Source organism: Athene cunicularia (genome assembly GCF_003259725.1).
Source record: "Athene cunicularia isolate RWA chromosome 1 unlocalized genomic scaffold, athCun1 chr1_part1, whole genome shotgun sequence".
In the NCBI taxonomy this organism is placed as follows: Eukaryota; Metazoa; Chordata; class Aves; order Strigiformes; family Strigidae; genus Athene; species Athene cunicularia.
In genome coordinates, this window is record NW_020799091.1 from 60150953 (window position 1) to 60170518 (window position 19566).

The 19566-nt window shown below is 36.9% G+C and overlaps 1 protein-coding gene across 1 annotated transcript in view; it reads right to left on the reverse strand.

The window, feature by feature from the left end:
• ARGLU1 (arginine and glutamate rich 1) overlaps window positions 1–19566 on the reverse strand; it is a 63670-nt gene that overhangs the window by 31858 nt on the left and 12246 nt on the right. The window lies entirely within an intron of this gene.

The window sequence follows — 19566 nt, forward strand, 5'->3', positions numbered from 1 at the left end:
AGGTTCAGCATTAATAGAATGATAGAATGAGAATGACAAATACCTAAATAGTTTTTTGATTTTACTTTTTGGGGGGGTTGTTTTCATTCCACTCAAATATCACAGGGTAAAGTAGGATGCTGCTTGAGTTCATTTTTTGTTATTTCAGATTTGGCATACTTCACATTGTATTACCACAATCCCAAACTGTTTCTTAAACCTTCATAAACATAGCCAGACCTTTTATAAATCCTTAACAAAGACTCATATCATCAGCAGGGAAGGTGATCTTTTCTCCTGTTCTTGATATGTGTGCCTTTTACAGCACTAATCCCTTAATTTAATAAAGATAAAAATGCAGTAGTTAAGTAATACAGGACACATAACATCATTCCTGATTTATCTGTTTAGCCTTATTGATCTAATTACAGATTGATTATCCACATGGGTACACTGGTCTTCTATACAATATGTAGATCTATTTAAATCTGCATTGCTCTAAAACCTTTGCAGAAAAAAATACTCATGAGTCAAATGTCTTGCTGGCATTCATGGTCCAGAAATTCTTAAGTTCATTAGTTACCTTGGCTGAGCAACCTGTGTGGAGCAATTTCATTATGGTGATTAGCAAACAGTGCCCTTTATTAATCCTGTGTTAGCTAAATGAGCTAACTTGGGAATCAGAGTCTTAGACTTTCCAACACATATCTTAGGCTTCAGAGTGTACAATATGCAAGATTGAGATATTGGACTCACAGCATCCTTCCTTAGGTTTCATATTACTTTAACATCATCTGTATAAATATAGACTGTGGAGCCTTCCTTACCTAACAGTACAGGAGAATGTCTATTTTAATTGGCCTAATATTTGTTTCAATCTGTCTTGTATTTTGGACTCTCCCCTCTCATTAATAATTAACAATTTGGTCACAAACCTACATTTCTCCATATCCTGTCCTTTTTAAGTGTCTCACAAAAAGATTTTAATAGTATCATTATGAGGCTTGGTTAGTCTTTTAATTTTAGTCCATTTTCTTTTGCTTTAATAGGGAGAATATATCCTATGACTTTAATCACGTTTTAGGGTGGCTTATGTTGTATACAACATTCAGCAACACTTTCTTTTGAGACTCTTCAGTAACTGCTGACTTCCTACCTACACCTTCAGTACTTAGTTGTATGTTGTTGAATTGCCTTTAAATCAGAAGTTTTTCTTCCTCATGCTATTTTGAGTCAGGTTCTTGAAATGTGGCTAGGATAAAAAGCCACTGTATTAAAGCTGCCATTTTGAAATAATGTTTGCCATACTTACTTTTCTTTGGTTTTGATGGCAAAAAGAATTTACTTAAATTCTGACATACTTTTCTCAACTTTTTCACCTTTGTTTTCTTTTATGAGTGGTCACTGGAGTAAGCTGTCCTCTAAATAGCACTACATATGGTTTTGGAATATGGTGCTGGAAATGATTAGTTGGAGCAGCCCAAAACAGAGCCAGAGACTGAAATAATAGGTAAGCAACATAGATGATCAGGTCTGATGCCTGGGCTCCCTCCCTGGCTCTCCTTTATTTAGCACTGCATGTCCATCCCTTGAAGTGTTTACAGTATGATGGATGTCTTTCTAGAAGATCTCTTACAGTTTAAGTAGAAGTTATGAATTTGCTGAAAAGATTGCTGTTAAGAAACTTTATAATAATTATGCATTAAATCAGTCTAAAATGCTGTGATCCTTCCTAGCTTTAATATGTGTAAGCATATGTGTAACGGCTGAGTTGTCAGCAAACCATTCTCAATAATAAGGATTCCTTATAATTCTCTCTGAAATATTATGATTCCTATATTTCACATTTTTGACTATTTGGAATAAAAAAATCCCCAACTGTTCTTCTGTCTTTGCTATAGCATTAATGTTTTGTCTATGGGGTTATAAAATTGCATATGGTTATCCTTAGCTTCTGTACACTTTCCTGCTGGGCTGTACTACCTCCTAGATACATTCAATTTTAACTATTGTGAGGATATAGACTGCAGCTAAAGAAACAGGGATATTTGGCCTCTGTTTCCTCCAGTAGTTCAGTATTGCAGATGTTCTTCCTTTTCATGGTTTTTGTTCAAGTCTTCAATTCGCTACTGTTTTCATCAGCTGTGTAGTTTGTTAGCCTATTCTATGTCTTATCTTTAATGTCCAAAGACATTGTTTAACTTTTAGTACAGTTCCTGGGTTGTTACAATGCTACTGTTTGTATTTTCTAGGCTGGAGAGTTTCATATCTGTGGCTTAAATCATGTAATGACTTATACACACTTTTTATACAGTGGAAATCCTTGCACTTTCAGTGGGAACAGTCACAGGGTACTAATTTCATGGAGTGACAAAATGTTGGTAAAAGTTAACCAATAAGCAGCATTTTTGATTATGAGACAATATATTTCTGGAGAGCTGTAGCTTCAAATACTAGAGGGACTTCTTCTGTGGTTTTCTTTCTTTATCTGCAATTGTATATTTTTAATCAAATATATGAGTACTCCTTTGAGTGGCTATTGGTTTTGAAACACTGCAGTGACTTTCTGATGAGAGAAATGGGTAGTAAGCCTAACCAGATGGAGAAGACTGTAGTTGTACCACTGACTTCAGGAGGGCTAGGACTGAGCCCCTGAACTCTAGAGGCTCAGTGAAATGTTGCAGCTTACCCCTGCCCTTTGCCACTTATGAGCTGCACAAAGTACTTAATGCCTTGTGCTGTGAACTGGGTGAGTACCCAGGGTGTGGTTAAGTGGCCAATGTAATTGTTACGAAGAAAACTGGAAGTCCCAATCCTTTCTCCTTACTCTTTTGTACTCCTGCGCCAATTTCTAGCCATATGGTTCCACCTCTTCCCTTGTGTCAGCTTTTGCAGTAAGACAATTCGTTTTACTAGTCTGGCAGGAAGCTAGTCAGGTTTTCTGCTGTGTTTTTCTGCCAGATTACTAAAATGCATTGGCTTGCCAAGGGATCTGATGACAGCTTACTTTCCATACTGACAACTGTCTGAGAAAAGAGCTCTGTAGACAAACTGTACACTGTCTCTGAAGCAAGCTTCTCCACAGCCCAACTTCTCCCCAAGAGCCATGAGCTCAATTTGGGGACCACATGCTGGATGTAAGTAGAGGCCAAACCACTGGTCTGCAGGATCCTTGGTTTGAGATTGCTATTTTCCCACTGGAATTTCCCTCATGGAGTGAAATCACTTACATTGGGCAGCTGGATAATCAAAAAAAGAGGTCTAATTAATCTTGATTTAAAGGTCAACCCCGAGGAACACCTGTTGTGTCTTTCTTTAGTGCAGTTTGTGCTGCTTAGAGCCAAGGACTGTAGGTACTACAGCACCACTCATTTAGGGAGTATCTTTGGAGGCTCTTTACAGAAGAGGCCTTTTGTGATGATGTTGCCTGTCTTTCTTGAAATCTGGTGTAGTGCAAAGCAACTTAGGCCTGATTCTAGGTGGGCCTAATTTTAGAATAGAGGTTGTTTGGAGGAAGAGAATGTCCTGTCTACTGCTACTGAATGATTTTAAGATGAATTAAGGACATTGAAGAGATCATTTGGAGGCTGACAGTGAATGCCTGCTCTTCAATGGTGACACGTTTGAGAGCAATATATTTGCTCCAGAAAGAAACCCAAACACAGTAGGATTTTTTAATTTATTATTATTTTGAAGGGAATAACATATTTAGTTTATATTTGTCTTCTAATAGGCGGTCCCAGAGAAGTGAGATTCTCCATCATGAACTCAATTTTCTGTCCCCAGCATATGTACGTATGGTCCTATCCCTTGTTCTCTCTAGAGTAAAGAGCTATCTTTCTGCATGGTGCTGTGACCTATTAGTACTGATCCAGTGGAGGGTCCTGCTAGGTATGGAGCATCTGTGTCCTTAGACATGTTCATAAAAAATTGTTAGAGAAGCCATGCTGTGTAGAACCATCCTCTTCAAGCAGTCTTTAGGCAAGCTGAATTTGCAAGTGGGAGAAAACTGAGCCTGTAGGCTGTCTTCTTGCTGCTTGCTTCTGTTGGCACAGGAACAAATATGCCTTATGAATAAGGAGCCCAGACCATGGCCAACGTTTCCTTCTTTTGTTGAGAAGTGCTGGCAGTTACTGATATGAGTCAGACAGGGAATTCTGTGTAGGTCATAGGCATGCCAGGTTGCTGGCACACAGATGGTGGTGTGGGAAAGGGACCAACCTAGGAAAATCTCGCTGGGTGAGGACTAGTGGATAGGTACTGTCCCTCAGGGTGTACCAACCTAGGTGCACTCTGCCCATGGTGGTCTGAAGACAGTCCAAGAGCCTGAAGTGGAAATAGTCTACTCTGTTATAGTGCCATAACCGAGACCCTTTTCAGGAATAAATCTACCCTGGAAATGGTCAAAAAGAACAAAAAGTACATTCCTGAGACAGAAATTTTCTGGCTTTGAAGGAAAGTGTTTCTTAGAAACTTTCATACAAGATGTCTTGTAGCATTCCACAGACAGTATGGGCTAAGTGAAGGCTGCCCAGTGGAAAAGTTTCAGGCAACCAAACTCCAGAGTTTCAGAATATTTCACCTGGCTAGTCACCAAACTGACAGCCCAAGTTTGATTTCTGGGAAATGAGTCTTTTAACAGAAACACTATTTTGCCTTTTGTGAGAGGAAAAGACTTTCCTAAATGCTGAAAGTAGTATTCTGCTTTCTTGGTTTTGGTAGAATCAATCCTCTGTAGAGTAAAACAAATAGACTTTTCAGTTGAAGATGATGTTACGAGTACCTTGAAACTTCAGATAAACACCTTGCCTCACATTTTACTTGTAATCCAGAAAGATCACCATTTCTCATCAGAGTGAGGTTGCCGTTTTTCCAATTTTAGGTGACATCAGCTTTTGGAACAGAACTAATTTGTCTGGAAAAGAAAAAGGATTTATTGTTTTACAGCAATACAGCCTTTATATTTTCTTTTGTTAATTTATCAGCAAAGCTCCCATTGTTTTTTTTACTGATGATAAATTACACTTTTTTATGGAGTGCCGAGTCATAGTAATTTCCTTGTTCCAATTTCATTAACTTCCTGATAGTATTGTCTGGAGCAACCAGATGCTAATGTGTAATCCAACTGTTTCCCTAGTATGTGGGAAGCAGTAAACTTTTTGTTTATCTCGTAAACAGTTCTGTCTATATATCTTTGGCCGTTTCTTTCCCATGGCCAGATTAAGATTGGCATAAACTGTGTTCTCATTGGCACCATGTAATGCCTAGAAACAGGGACAAAAACATCCTAGACCTATGTCATTAGTCTGGTTTGCAGAAGTTGAGTATCTTTGTTTTGTTTTTAAATCTGGCTGGGTTATGTTATTTTTAATTATAATCTATACATGCACAGTCTCAGAAAAGCTGGAACTTTACAGTTGATCGTAAAATTAAATATATTTTTCTAGAACCTTACCTAAAATCTTCTGCAAAAGGGGAATATTAACATTTAAAACTGATGGAAAGGTCTATATTTTGTATCAAATCTGTAAAATGCTATTTCAGATTAACATTTCTGGTTTTGAACTTTTCATTGAGAAGTTTCATAATGTTTTTTTGGCTATTCTCAAAAGGGTTTGAAGTCTTGAATTACTGTTTTTATTGGTGTAGCCAGTAATATCAGGGCCATAATCAATCACCTATGTATCGTATTTGTAAATTGCTTGAATATTTTAGGATGAAATATCTTTATTTTCCTTAAGATTAGTTCAGAATGCAACAGCATCTGCTGTTCAGTCCAAATTATTCTGTCAAAGATGTATATTTTTAGCAACAGCAGATACTGAGTAGCTATTGCAGTAAGATGTGTTTTAATTTTCTAAGTGTTGAAAGGGTTATTTGAAAAGAGAGGGGGGAAAAAAAGCAATGCATCATTCCTGATTTGAATTTCTTTGCTTTTATGTACTTTAAGACAGGTTTTATGAAAGACCATGCTGATAAAAGTTGGGCAGTCCCGCTTTCATCAAGGTATACTTACTTGATCATTCTTGACCTGAGTTATAATTTGAAATATTTATGTTTTAATTTTTAGACTTGCTAATAATGATTTTTTGGAACTTAGATGGGAACAGTTTTAAGTTAAACTCTTGGTGTTATCTTATTATGTAGTTGTGGAGCACCCCTTTGCTTTATTTTAACTGGCTCAGAAATAGGCACTCTAATCTTTGCTTACATGACCAGACTGAGATTGGCATTCAGGTTGATTTTTACAGTGTGGCACATTTATAGTGTTTCTTTTAGACACAGCAAGACTGTGAATTTGGCTGCATCTATATGTAACTATGTGTGCAATATAACGACTTGCAGGTCTGGATTCTGTACTGAGGCATATATAAATTAGACACTGAAAACTCTTCCATTTTGGGTGCCAAGATATGTGGTGAGCCAGAATTGGACACCTAGTATTCCTGTCCAACATGCAGGGAGATCCAAGTGCCTTAGGAAGATAACTGTGCTTATGCAGTAAGTTTTCTATCAGTGGCGACTAGGAAATGGGAGCAAGAGGGAAAAGGGAGAATTGCCATCTACATGAAAGGCCACCTTGGAGAATGTAAGTGGACTTTGGAGTTTGGCAATTCTTCTCAATGTAGTTGTTTAGACATAGCTTCTGAGAGTCTGCATGGCTTTTCAGAGGGCTTCCAGAGCTATGAATTACAAAATAGTGAGTACTGTGGTGTCTTTAAAAACCTTTGTCTATTGTCTGTTTCTGGACTGTAGGGAGGCACTTCCATCACCTTGGGATCCAGAGTTCAGAAGCCACTGCCAAGACATGTTGTCCATGTATGACTAGTGGAAACAGCAGAAAATAATTTGCACAGTATTTTAAGTGTGTCATTTTTTTAATGACTTTATATATTGAAGCCAGTACTATAGGATTCCTTGGACTCCCCACATCAGTGACTGAGCAGCAGAACTCCCCTGTTCACCTCACAGCCTGCTTTCACTTCCAGGATATAGATTCATCCTTCTTGGCTCTGTTTCTGATGCTCTGAAATTCAGGATTTTTGCTGCAAAATGGGCTGAGAAGCTTGAGAGTGCTCTTGCTTGCCCAGATAAGTTTACTATCCTGACAGGTAACAGCTCAATATGAAATTACTGTTTTGTACCCAGGCCTTTACAGTGGCTGATATTTTGCTTTAGGTGCCTGCATCCTCACTTGGACCTCACTCTTAGTTTTGTCTACAAAGTGCAGTAAATTGGCCTACAGAAATATTGGAACTGTTTACTCTGAAAGGTAAGTTAGTCTGGCTGGAGTATCTTTATAACACAATTATACTAACTCTGCTAATTTGGAGAGTTTATTTAGAATTAGCTGTCTTTTAGAGGGAAGTGAGCCATAAATCATAGGAAAATGACACATAAAGTGTAGAAGTATTCTGCTCTATCTGGAAATTTTGAGATCGGAAGCAACTGCAGTTCTACGAGGGCAACTAGAACAATGCCAAATTATTACGTAAGTTCAAAATTTATTGCTTGCAAAGTAGTTACTAGTTTGATTCATAAACTGTCTGCCAGAATGGGCATAGCCAGTGGAAGTTTTTGCTATTGTTTCTTTTTGTTCCAACAATGAACAATAACCAAAGACATTTGATTTAAAGTTTTAATAATGCTTTGGGTTGAATTTTTCATTTAAAACATTTATTTACAGGTAAAAAATGCTTCTGTGTCTCATAAAAGTAGTAGCCATGAACACCAGAGTTACATGAACTGATGTTTTTATTCAGCTCCAACTATTTTTATCAGTGTTATTTATACACTTATTGGCAGTGTAAGGTATTGCTTAAAAGTAGCAGCAATAGGGATGAAAATATTTTAATTCTGATAGTAAACATTTTACTGTAAGAAAAGTGCACATGAATTGTATTAAAAATAATTACCATGTTAGATGCAGATCTTTCAATTTTGCTAATAGAAGGTAAAATTAAGAGACTCACATACTGTAATTTGTAATCTGTTGATATTTTTCCATAAGTTTGATTAACATTGACTGAATCAGACCTTGTTCTTCTAATCAGATTAACATTACAGGTATTTTTTTAAATTTCTAATGTCAGGAGAGCTGGTATCCACATCTCATCTTTTTTTTTTTTTTTAATAAAAAATTGTATTGTGAAAATAACTGAAAATAATAAATAATGACTTTATTAAAATCTTCAAACAGCTACTGCTTAACAGTCCAGTCCTGTAGGAATTTATTTAAAAATGCAATGTCTTCACTTAAAGGTGCTCCACAAAATGGATCTGATTAAAGCTAATGGAACTGTAAGTCTCCGTGTTTTCAAAATGTTTGTATGTTACAAAACCTTCTGCCTATAGGAAAATTGTCACAGTGACTGTAAGAAATTATTGTTTCAACAAAAGAAACAAGTTCAATGTATGGAGTAAATGAGACTTCTCCTATTCATCTCTTTTGCTAAACGCCTAAGTAGGGCTTAATTCAGGCATGTTAGTTTGAGAATGTTTATGTAATCTCTTTTTTTCCCCCTCAATATCATAATGCTCTTGTACACATTGAATTGCATGCCTCTCTTATCTGATGTGGTGGCGAAATTTAGCTTCTCCCTCAATGCTTGTGGTGAGCATGGAGGGAAATAAGGTGGTTGGGAGCCTGGTCTTTGTGAGGGAACAGAGTGGGGGGAAACTGGAAGGTACTGGATTGAATGCATAAATGTACTGAAAGTTTTGAATGCACACAATATAAAGGCCATTTTTTTTGTTGTTTGCTACTGTTGGCTGAATAGAATAATAAAAAAAAAAAAATGAAGTCCACTGTAGCCACCTTGCATTTCCCTGCCAGTTGCCTTTTTTTTTTAAGAAAAAAGTTTGCTACATAGAAAGCTGTTTTGCATACAAAAGGAGATCAAATTAGAAGGTCATAATAGAACTGAGGAAAGGAACTCAGAAAATGCCCCTTGCCGAAGAGCAGTATTGTTAATTGCCTCTCCCACAATAAAATTCTGGTGTCTGAGGAAAGCTGGAAGAGCTACAAGTAGTGTTTTAATCTGTCTTCAGGCAGTGGGTGCCAGCAAGGATAGAAGGCAGCCAGCAGTATGTTTTTTGTTTTTAGACTTTCTTTTCTGACACCAGCTGGCACTGAAGCACTTGATGTGTTTAACAGTCAGGAAGGATAGCTATGAAATGGTTTAAAATAAGTTTGAGGAGTACTGAAATCTGTGTAAAAACTAAACATATGAAAGATGTTTCTATATTTGATAGGAGCTGTAGATGAAAAGCCGAGCATTTGTGACTGTTTAGAGGTTGAACATCTTCAATTTTGAGAGGCTGAATCTTTGGTGATAGGCCAGATTTAACTGCAATCTGGACCAAAAATCTCTAGAAAATGTGCTGTTGAGATACCCAGAATTAACCCTTGGCAAATCAAGTGCAGTTATATTCCTCATTGATTTGGGAACATGGTTATGATTTATAGGTGTGCTTTGCTTGTTTTTTGTTAATCCTTGTTCACTGCCCTTATACAAATATGAAGTTTATTAATTGCACTTGTGGGTAAGTTTTATCCTTGCTTTGTTTTGGTGTCTTCAAGTGCTGTGAAGGGTCTGTGCAAATTCACACATAGAGAAGGACCATTTTGTTTAACATTTTTTTGTGGACTTGAATGCTTTGCTGTTCTGCACTGTCTAGCCTTTCCATTTTTGAAAATTAGTATAAGAAGGTAGTTCTATAAATCTAAATAAAAATTGTCATGAGTTGGTAGTCCATCTTGGACGTATTCTAGTCTGGTTTTTAGATTTCATCTGGCATTGAGGTTATTTGTGTCTCCAACACAGTTACCCACAAATTTTGACCTTTGTACATATGCTAGATCTCTCAGCTGCTGATATGAGGGAAAATTCAATTTCTCCTTTGAGTGGTTTTCATATCTACATTTGACTGCAAGTGTTCAGGAGACTTATAAGACTGAGCTTGGAGATATTTTGTTTGGCAGTAGCATATAGCATACATACATATAAACTAAGGTTTACATGTGTGCCAAAATAAAACATGCCTATAGTTCATATCAGACGTAGTTCCAGATTTCCAGCCAAACCAACAGATTCACGTCATATTTTTCTGAAAATCCCATCATCAAGTGTAGAACTTTCTTTCCTCTTTTTGGACAAAATCCTGGTTGTTTTTTTTTTTTTACATACAAACACAATAAATTTTTATGGAGTCTGTCACCATAATAAAGAGAATCATATGTAAAACTTGTCAGATAGACATGAAATGTGTAGAGATTTGATGGTGGGCTGGACTGAGAAAGCACTCCAACAGATTTTGAGCAACATTGGCAGCTTAACTGAAAAGATTAATGTTTAACTGATTTTTTGTTTTGCAGTAGCTGTAAGCAGTATATACAACATGCTAATTTGTATAGGCAGTGTGTATGAAGGAATATCAGCAGGTGCACAGGTAAGTAACTTTGTACTGTGTATGAAGGGAAAGTTATTTGGTAATGATGAGTAATTCTGTACTGTCAACTCATCATCAGATTTGAAATGTCATCCCACCTCCTATATTTTTCACAAAATTCAAAGTAAGCATTCACAAACTAAGGAAAAGCTGAACAATTTTATGACTATATAGAATAAACTGTTTAAAAAGTAAATAAGGGCAATTAATCAGTCATCAGAATTTACAAGCATTAGTTTTCAAAAGTAAAAAATAGTGGGATAGTAGTAACAAATGCATTTTTGCTTATGTTGATACTTGATTGGTTTTTGTGATTATTATTCTTCTAAGTTGCAGAAATGACATTCAAACAAAAGGCATATTTAAGGAATAAATTATTCCCTCACCCTTACTTTCAGCTATTAAGTAATAGTAATATTTGGAACAAATAAGGGACTGCTATAAGCTATGCCCAAAGAGCTGTAGATATCACTGATTTTATGGGCTAGTAACTTGTATGGTAAAAACCTGGCTAAGAATATGCCTCACTTTTTGGACTATTGACTGGTGAATATGAGTGATCTGAAAATTAACGGAGACTTTTTTTTTTTTTTGTAGGCATCCTTAACTAATATAGGCTTTGAAGGCTTCTGTTTTTTTCATTGAGTTTTTTTCTGGTGTTACTGCAGAATGTCTTGTGATGTGTGAGAAAGGGGAATACCTGATGTTTCAACCTATATGCTTTAACTGCTATTGCATGTTTATTTGCAGTGTTTTTTGAGACTGCAATCATCTTAGTCCCCTTCGAGGGTATCACTATGGTGTCCTGTAAAAATCTATAACTAGTTTAGGAAGAAGAATGTTGAAGAGAGAATATGTTTCAAGGGAGTTGAAGCAATATGGTCATTAATGGAGGGAAAGCAAGAGAATACACACTGGGTATAGAAACATGAAAATAGGAAACTTGGCAAATGGTATAAGGCCTCCATATGAAGTTTTAAGTAATGGCATTTGGCACTATAGTTTTCAGAACTTCAGACGAAACACTTACAAAAAGACAAAATTAGCACTTTGACAAGGAAGGGAATTTGGACTTTGAATTAACAGTGAACTAAAGGAGGATAATAAGTGTGAATTGAACCTAATGAGTTTCAGATCACTGAGCTGCTTGAAAATAACATGTGTGGTGAGAACTGTAGAAGTTAAGTTCTTCATCCCTTAAATGCCTAATTAAGCACAGTTCTGTCCCACACCAGAGAAAAAAAAAATGTTAGGTCACTTGCTGCTTTGTACTCAACTGACTGATTTAAATGGACAGTCAATCAAACGATTTAGCTTCTGTGTGCTAAAGTTCTGATTAGGCTCATCTACCCATCCAAGAAGGGGTGATGCCCTGAGGCATACAGGTATAGGCATAAAGATGGGCACAGGTATAATCAAAGTTGTCCAGAAAACACTGTGTAAATCAGAATGAGCAGGTGGTTGGCACGACTCATGAGCATTTTCAAGCGCATGATTAATGTGGGCACAGAAGTCCTGTAGCTGGGTGTCTAAATCGGCTCACACCCTGTGGCATGGTTTAAGCACACACATATGTGAGTTAAGGTATGACAAAGATATTAAAAATTAATTTTTCACTGGAGAAAAATCCATGGAAGAACCTCTCTTCTACTCCCTCGAAAAAGGGCTGACAGTTGATTAAACTTAGGTAAAATAAACTGGACAATTTGACATGTAAGATCCTTTGCTTTCCAACAAACTATTGAGTTCACTGGCCGCAATCCAACAGAGAAAACAAAATGTGCAGAATAAACACTGTCTGTAGCAGGTGGAGGTAATGCCTTATTATACACAAATGCTGTTTTGTGTTGTGTAACCTGGGGACAATTTAGCAGACAATTTTGTACTCAGAAAAATCAATGGTTTATGCAGAAAAGGAGAACCACGGATAATGAATTGTCTACATCCTAAAATACCACACTACATCTGAAACACATGTCCTACCACATTGTCTTATGATTTCAAAAGCAGAGGAAGGAAGAGAGATTATTAAATTTAGTTTTACTCCATCATATCACTTTAAAACAGATGTTTTAAACCAAAAACTTATCCCTTCTTTCTAGTGTTTATTCTTAAATATTTTAGTACCAGTGTTTTGTCATTCAAGACCAAACATACAAACAGTGGCCCTTATTCATCATTCAGCTAAGAAAGAACTATTGTAATTTTGTGAATGCAAACCTCAGTTTAACTGTAACAACAAAATAAAATAAAATGCAAACAAAACACAACTCTGCTGTGAGAAGCATGGATTGTATGTGTGCAGGTGTGGCTGGTTGGCTCCAGGGGAAGCTGATCTTTGAGTCTTCCCATCTCCAATAGTTTTTTGCCCTCAATTCCACACAATCAAATGCCAGTATTTTCAAAGGATATAGGGTTAGCTGAGGTGTGAATTATACCTTTCAGAAGCCAGGAGTCATCTGATGCATATTTTGAAGACCAAAGCATGCAGAGCTATTTCTTGCACAGTTTGGGTGGTTGTGAGCAAAAAGGAAGCTCAGTAAATTTTTTAACTTCTCACATTTTGTGCAAATGAGCCAGTTGTCTTCACATTCCTACAAAACTGGAAAGGCAAAATTATGTGAATACTCAGGTAGGAAGGAATACGGAGTCCAAAGACTTGAGTGGAGTACTGGGCTCAACATCACTGCATCACTAACAGATTACTGCGGTTCTGTGTTTCCAACTTTGAGATGTAAAGGAAGAGGAAACAACTGGTTTCCCATCCAACATGTTTTGGTGATTTCATCCAATTTCATAATTATCAGCATTTGCACTTTTTCTTCCAAATGATTTATAAATACTGACTAATTTGTTCTCAGCATTATCACAACAAATCTGGATTTTACTTTCTCAGAATAAAAAATATCACTAAAGACAAGGAAACAGATTCAGTCAAATATTAATCAAAAGGTTCATTTCCTCTGTGAAGTCAGCCTCAAAATGTCGTTAGATCTCATCTGGGCAGTCCTTATTTCCAGTGTGGGTTTAGTCACCAGGCACTTGTTCACTTGCTCATTTTCTGTGAAGCTGGTTTCTCTAGAACCTTATTGCCAGAGGAGAGGAAATTAAAAGGAAAAAAGAAAAAACTTTCCATTGTTAATGCAGCTGGTTTTGTAGGTTTGCTTCATCTTTGTTCCCATCTTTTTCAGTTAATGTTTTGCTCTGCATATATTCAGGTGGAAATGTTTATAGAAATGATCTTTTCCTAAAAATTATGGTTATCTTCTCGAGTGTGGCATGTGTGTTATCCAGAGCTTTCCATCAGCCAAGTGCAAAATACCTGCTCATTTGTTCACAGAAAAGAAAGATGAAGGGAATGAATGCAACGGCAGAGCCATGCTAAGCCCAAGCCCTTCTGGCAAAGGTGTCCAAGGTTATGTTCTCCTTCACAGCCGGAGACCTGGGCTGTACTTCTGAGGCAAAGGTTTCCCCCCTGCTCTCTCCTGCAATGGCACAACTGTACTGTCACCCACTCCAGTTACAGCTGGCTGTCAGAAGTGAGCCTGCTGAATGGATTGGGACTGCTCATGGAGAAAACGCTCTTTGTAAGCATGGCTGGTAACAGTGGACATGAAATGTGGTAGTGTTCCTCAATGATCTTATCCCTTGGTATCAGATCAGCCTAATCCTCTTTGGTTGGTAAAGTCTTATGGAAATGTAACACCATGTACAATGCTGACACTGAAAGTCTCAGAGCAGTTTTTGCTTGGAGAGCTGTTCTGAAACCCCATGAAGTAATTTTTTTCCTGCCCTGTGTGTGGTGTGTGAGCAGAGTTTCAAACAAAAATAAGCATTTAAGAGTCTCTTTCTTGGTAAATGCTTTCCAAAATGTGACATCGCCTGTGTGCATATCCATGTGAATGCATTGGGATGTTTAGCAATCCAATTTCCATTTAGTTTTAATACTCATTTAATAATCACAAGAGCTTTACATTTTAAACATTTGCTTAAATTCAAATATTAAATATTAGTGAGGTTTTAATCTGAAAAAAGTGTGAGAGCAGTTCTACTTTAATTTTAATCCAACCTTGTGTTCACCTTGCAACTATCACATAGGGAAGCCTGAAACATTATTAGTAGCTATAATTTGTGACAAGCTTATCTCTGAAGAACATTACATGAAGTCCAAAAATGTGACTTCCTATTGTCCACAGGACAAAGAGTTATACCTATTCACTGGGGCAAGAGATGGAGATGGCTATTAAAAAGCAGTGTTTCAAGGTTTTATAAAGCTACTGTAAAAGATTCAAAGCAGCTGAAATTTTTAATGTTTATAGAATTTGTTCAGGACTTTAAAATGGAAGGTGCAATTTAATCGATGGCATGCTAATACAAATTAGCAGTTTTCAACCCTTCTTCCTGAAAAATGAGATATTCTTTAATAATTGACTGAATTCTCCAGCACCTGCCACCTCTGAGACGTTGTAGGTTATTGTCAAAAGATGACCGGAATACGGAGCCACTAAATATTTCATCTTAATGATAATGTATGCTGCAAAAGGTTTGAACTTCATATTGAGCTTTGAATTGACTTTTGATAAAAGACACACTTTTTTTTTTTTTTTTTTTTTTTGGCACATTAACTTTGTGCCAGGAGCACAGGTCAAAGCTAGCAGACTTTTCTCTATTTATCGCTAGTAAAATGAGAATATCAGGGGATTTATTTATTTTTATCGTAATTTTAAAGAGTTGTCTGGATCAAGTTCAACTAATTAAATGTGTTTTTAAAGAGATGGATGGGATAAATGTCAAAAGTGTTGCAAGTCAGTTATTTAAGTGATGTATGTCCTATTCCACTGGAGTCGAAGGTAATTTTGCCATCCCTAACATTCTGAAAGTTTTGTGCTGTACTCAGCTGTGCACCCAGCTGTGTCCTACCCAGCTACATGCATTTTATTAGTCAGAGAACTGGCATTAAACACCAGTGACATAAGAGCTAAATGTCTATCATAGTCAAATGGGCTGTAGTTGAAGACAGTTCAAAATGTATTTCCTAATTTTCATGATTGACTATAACACAAAACCAGGTATTTCTTGCATGTCTAGAGTTGTTTCTTCTTTTCTTATTTTTAAAAGGAATTTCAGAATAAAGTTGTTCGAGCTGAACATGAACAAGTCTCACCAAGTTCTCTTTCAAGAGCATTTTACAGTCACAGTCCCATTGTCCAAAGTTGCTTCTGTATATGAAGCAGCAATTAACTTATGTGCATTAAATTAAAAAAAAAAAAAAAAAAAAAAAGTGAAAGTAGGTATTTTTCCTGATGTATTGTCTTTTTCCCCTTTATGTTTATTCTATCTACTGTTGAATTTAAGTCTTACAACTATACAAAATTCTATGCATACTTTAATTCTTTTTTCAGTTTATAAACTTTTAAAAGAAGGTCCTGATTAATCTTGCAACATAGCAGTAATAACTTACCATTCACATAGTTCTCTCTTGAAAGAATTTCCAGGAAAATGACCATGATCTTTACTCTTTCCAAATATGGGTATTTGTTCTTCAACATTGTTTTAGAGAATAAGGCCCTGCATTTGCCTCAAATCAGATGGTTAATTGTGAGTGTTCTAAAAAAATAGCTATTTTCAGACATTTACCTAGTGACTGGTTTATAATTTAGCAGAATGAAAAAATTATACTGTTCTGTTGTATTATTGCAAGGCCTAGGTGTCAGTAATGATTTTTTCCTCCTTGAACTGGCTGTTTGAGATCTTCTTTTAAGACTGGTCATGTTCAAAACAGAGAAATGAGTTCAGTGTGAAAAAAAAATGCCAATCCAACCATCTGGATGCTCATACCTGCATCTTTTCAGAAACTAAAACATGCTTTACTGCTACTTCCTTTGGTTACCTGCATTGGTTTTGCACCACCAAAATAGGATGAGATAGTTTTAGGGCTTTTTGTGCCTTAACTACAGAAATGTGGACCATGATGCAGTCACTTACACTCAAGCATCAATGAGAAGACAATGCATTTAGCAACTCATAGGCTTGAGCCTTGTGAAACAAGGAAAATTTGGACTTTAATCCCACCTTCATTAAAGCTGATGTCAAAGTTTTTACTGGCTGGAGCGGTACATGATAGTACAGAAAGAGGAAGTTTGGGACTGAAGGATGATGCCAAGGTCTTTGAGAGGTAAACAGGAAGTCTCAATCATGGAAAGAGAGGAAAAATGGGAAAAAAAAAAAACCACAACTCAGAAAGCACAAAATGTTTGCTTCGCAATACTTAGCTGAATGAAGTTTGGAAGCTACAAATTTACTTGATCAAGGCAGAAAAAAAATGGAGAGGATGTCAAAACACATAAGCTTCAGCAGATCAGTGGATGTGCAGCTGCTGCAATTAAGCTCTTTAAAGGGCATGTGTTAAGTTGTAAAAGTCTGCAGTCAGAAATGTTTATTTTGCACAGTTAGTCATTGTGCTGCATGATGAACACATATAGCACTATGCAAACAGGCACATTTTCTCTGTCCCAAACGCTGACATGAGTGCTGCGGGGGGTGAGTTCCTTCATTGCCTGGGGTCTGTGGGAACAGGGAGTGAGGGGCCTGCCAGTTTTCTCTGAGCAGAGAAATAGTATTTCCTGCTGTCACCAGCATAGTGACAGAGACTAAGCTCTTCTCCACATGCCTTGAGAAGACACTTCTTGCCTCCCGTTTCTGTCTGTGCTATATACTATACCCAAATGCAGAGCAAGGTATGGTGTTGTAATAACATTCATCATAGTATATTAGTTGGGTATACACATATTACATTCAAATTACCTTAATAACTTTAATCAAGCCTGTAATTAATGTAAAACATTAAAGAATGCATTTAAAGCATTACTGTATGGTTTTGTTCCAATGTAAGTGGCAGAAAGGAGATGGAGGAGGAGGGCAGAATCAAGGTTAAATTCAGAGCTTCACTAAATGAACAACTCCTGATCTTCCAAATATTTCTCAGATGTTTCATTATAACCGTTGACAGTAGTCCCATTGCTTTTATCGGGGTCATTTGTGAATTAGAAAGTATGGCAATGAAGCATAAAGTATCAGGATGAAAAACAGGACAGGAAAAAATAGTGACCCTTTCTCTCAGCCCTCAGGCAAATACATATTTACTGTTGGATACACTGAGCACTGTAAGAAAGTCTCTCATGAGAACTTTGTGTGAGGAAATGCACCATGTCTGTCACTAAAAGAAAAAAAGAAACGTCATCACTCCAAATGGTATTGATTAAAACAATAAGGATTTCCTGGTGCCAACAGTTGAAACAACTGTGTGAAAAGTAGTGAAGAGGTATTACCGTATTGTTGCAGCTTTCTCAGGAAAATTCCAAATAAACCGAAGGATTCCTGTCAATATTTGTATTAGGAAACATGCTGCTGCCTGATTCGGAGGTACTTCACACACATGCGCAGGCACACATGCCCCCCTGCATGCAAAATTCTTGAGAAACTTTAATACAACCACACAAAAAAGAGGACACACTCAGAGTTTGGTGCACTCTTTCTCATGCTAATATTTACAACATCGATCTCTTATTGTCAGTATTTGATCTACATTTCTCCCAGCTCTGGTCAATGGAAGGCACAGCTGCTGAAACCCCATATTGTGCAGGCAGCGTGCCTTTGTGTTCTGCAGCTGGGGAGTTCTCATGTCCACAATAGCAAGTCTGAGCACACTAAATTAGGAAAGATTATTGTTTCATTTATTGACTACACAAGTTTAAAACAGCAAGTATATCATTTGTTTCATGTTTTATTTGTTAAGGTCATTTTCACCAAAAGCTGGGCACACGGACACAAATATAGGGCAGCTGTACTTCCAGCCACCCCAGTAGGAAGAAAATTACAAACATTATTGAAATGAAATTGGATGGTTGGTTGCTTTCATGTGGCACAGCCTCCCACCTGCCTTCTCCCAGCCATCCATTTGTGAAGACTTGCTGCAGGTTTTTTTTTTTTTCATCTTCTTGTATCCAGGTTCTTTCCCGATAAAGTGTTTATCCTACTGTACACTTCATTTTAACCGAAGCTGGTTTTACGGTGGAAGGGAAGACAAGCGAGTTCAATTTTTGAGCTCAGTTCTCCAAATATTTCTTTCATGGAATGGTCTGTAGAAAAAGGAAGGCAGCAATTTTAGCTGGAAGCAAATATCACTTCCGAGTAACAAAAAATGGAGGAGAGAAAAGGGAGAAGAATCTATTTAACACTTTAGGTTATAATGGTATTCAAATAATATATTTTTCTGCCATTTATTCAGTTGTGAAGGAACTCAGTGAATAATAATAGCTGCTGTCAAAGATATTTATATTTAAGAGGGTCTTTATGTAAAATCATTTTTTTTATCAGGAGTGATTTTTCTCCAGGAGAAGTCTACCATCTCCTAGCAACCGATATGGCTATCTTTTTTAACAGACGCTGCAATAACAATGGGTGCCTAACCTTTATAGGGAAGCATTTGCACATGTACAATCAGACCGCTTACGAATTCAAACCGAGTTGTTAAAGTGCTCCAAGGGAGACACTGGTTACCACTTTATGTACTATGCATCTTATCTACCCAAGATTTTATAATGGCAGCCATTTTAGTTGTAGCTGAGAACCTCCCAATGAGCTCCAAAACTAAATCTGCAAATGACTCACACCTTAACTTCCTTCTCTCTTCTCTCGCAGGAATTGAGGAGACTCATGTTGCTGTTCATGTTTTATTTCCTTCTCTCTCTTTGTGATTGTGTCGCTCCACTTGCAGAGCCATAGCAGCACTTAAAACTTGCTAGGTAAAGAATACTTTTAATTTATAAGGGTAAACAATAGAGCACGAAGATCTGCATCTGAAAATGGGTAACTAAAGGTACATGACATGACTGTAAATTATCTCTGGCTAAGGGTAGGCTCTTCCACTTTCTCCACTTGGCTGGTTTTGGACTGTGCAGATTCAGATTTGGACAAGGAGAAAATCTGGCAAACTATAGTATGCTCAGGCTCATTTCAGTGATTCACACGTGCATGCCTGAAGACTGGTCTGGATCATGGACACCAAGTAATGCCGAGAATGAGCTCTGTGGAAAAAAAAAAAAAAAAAAAAAAAAAAAAAAAAAAAAAAAAAAA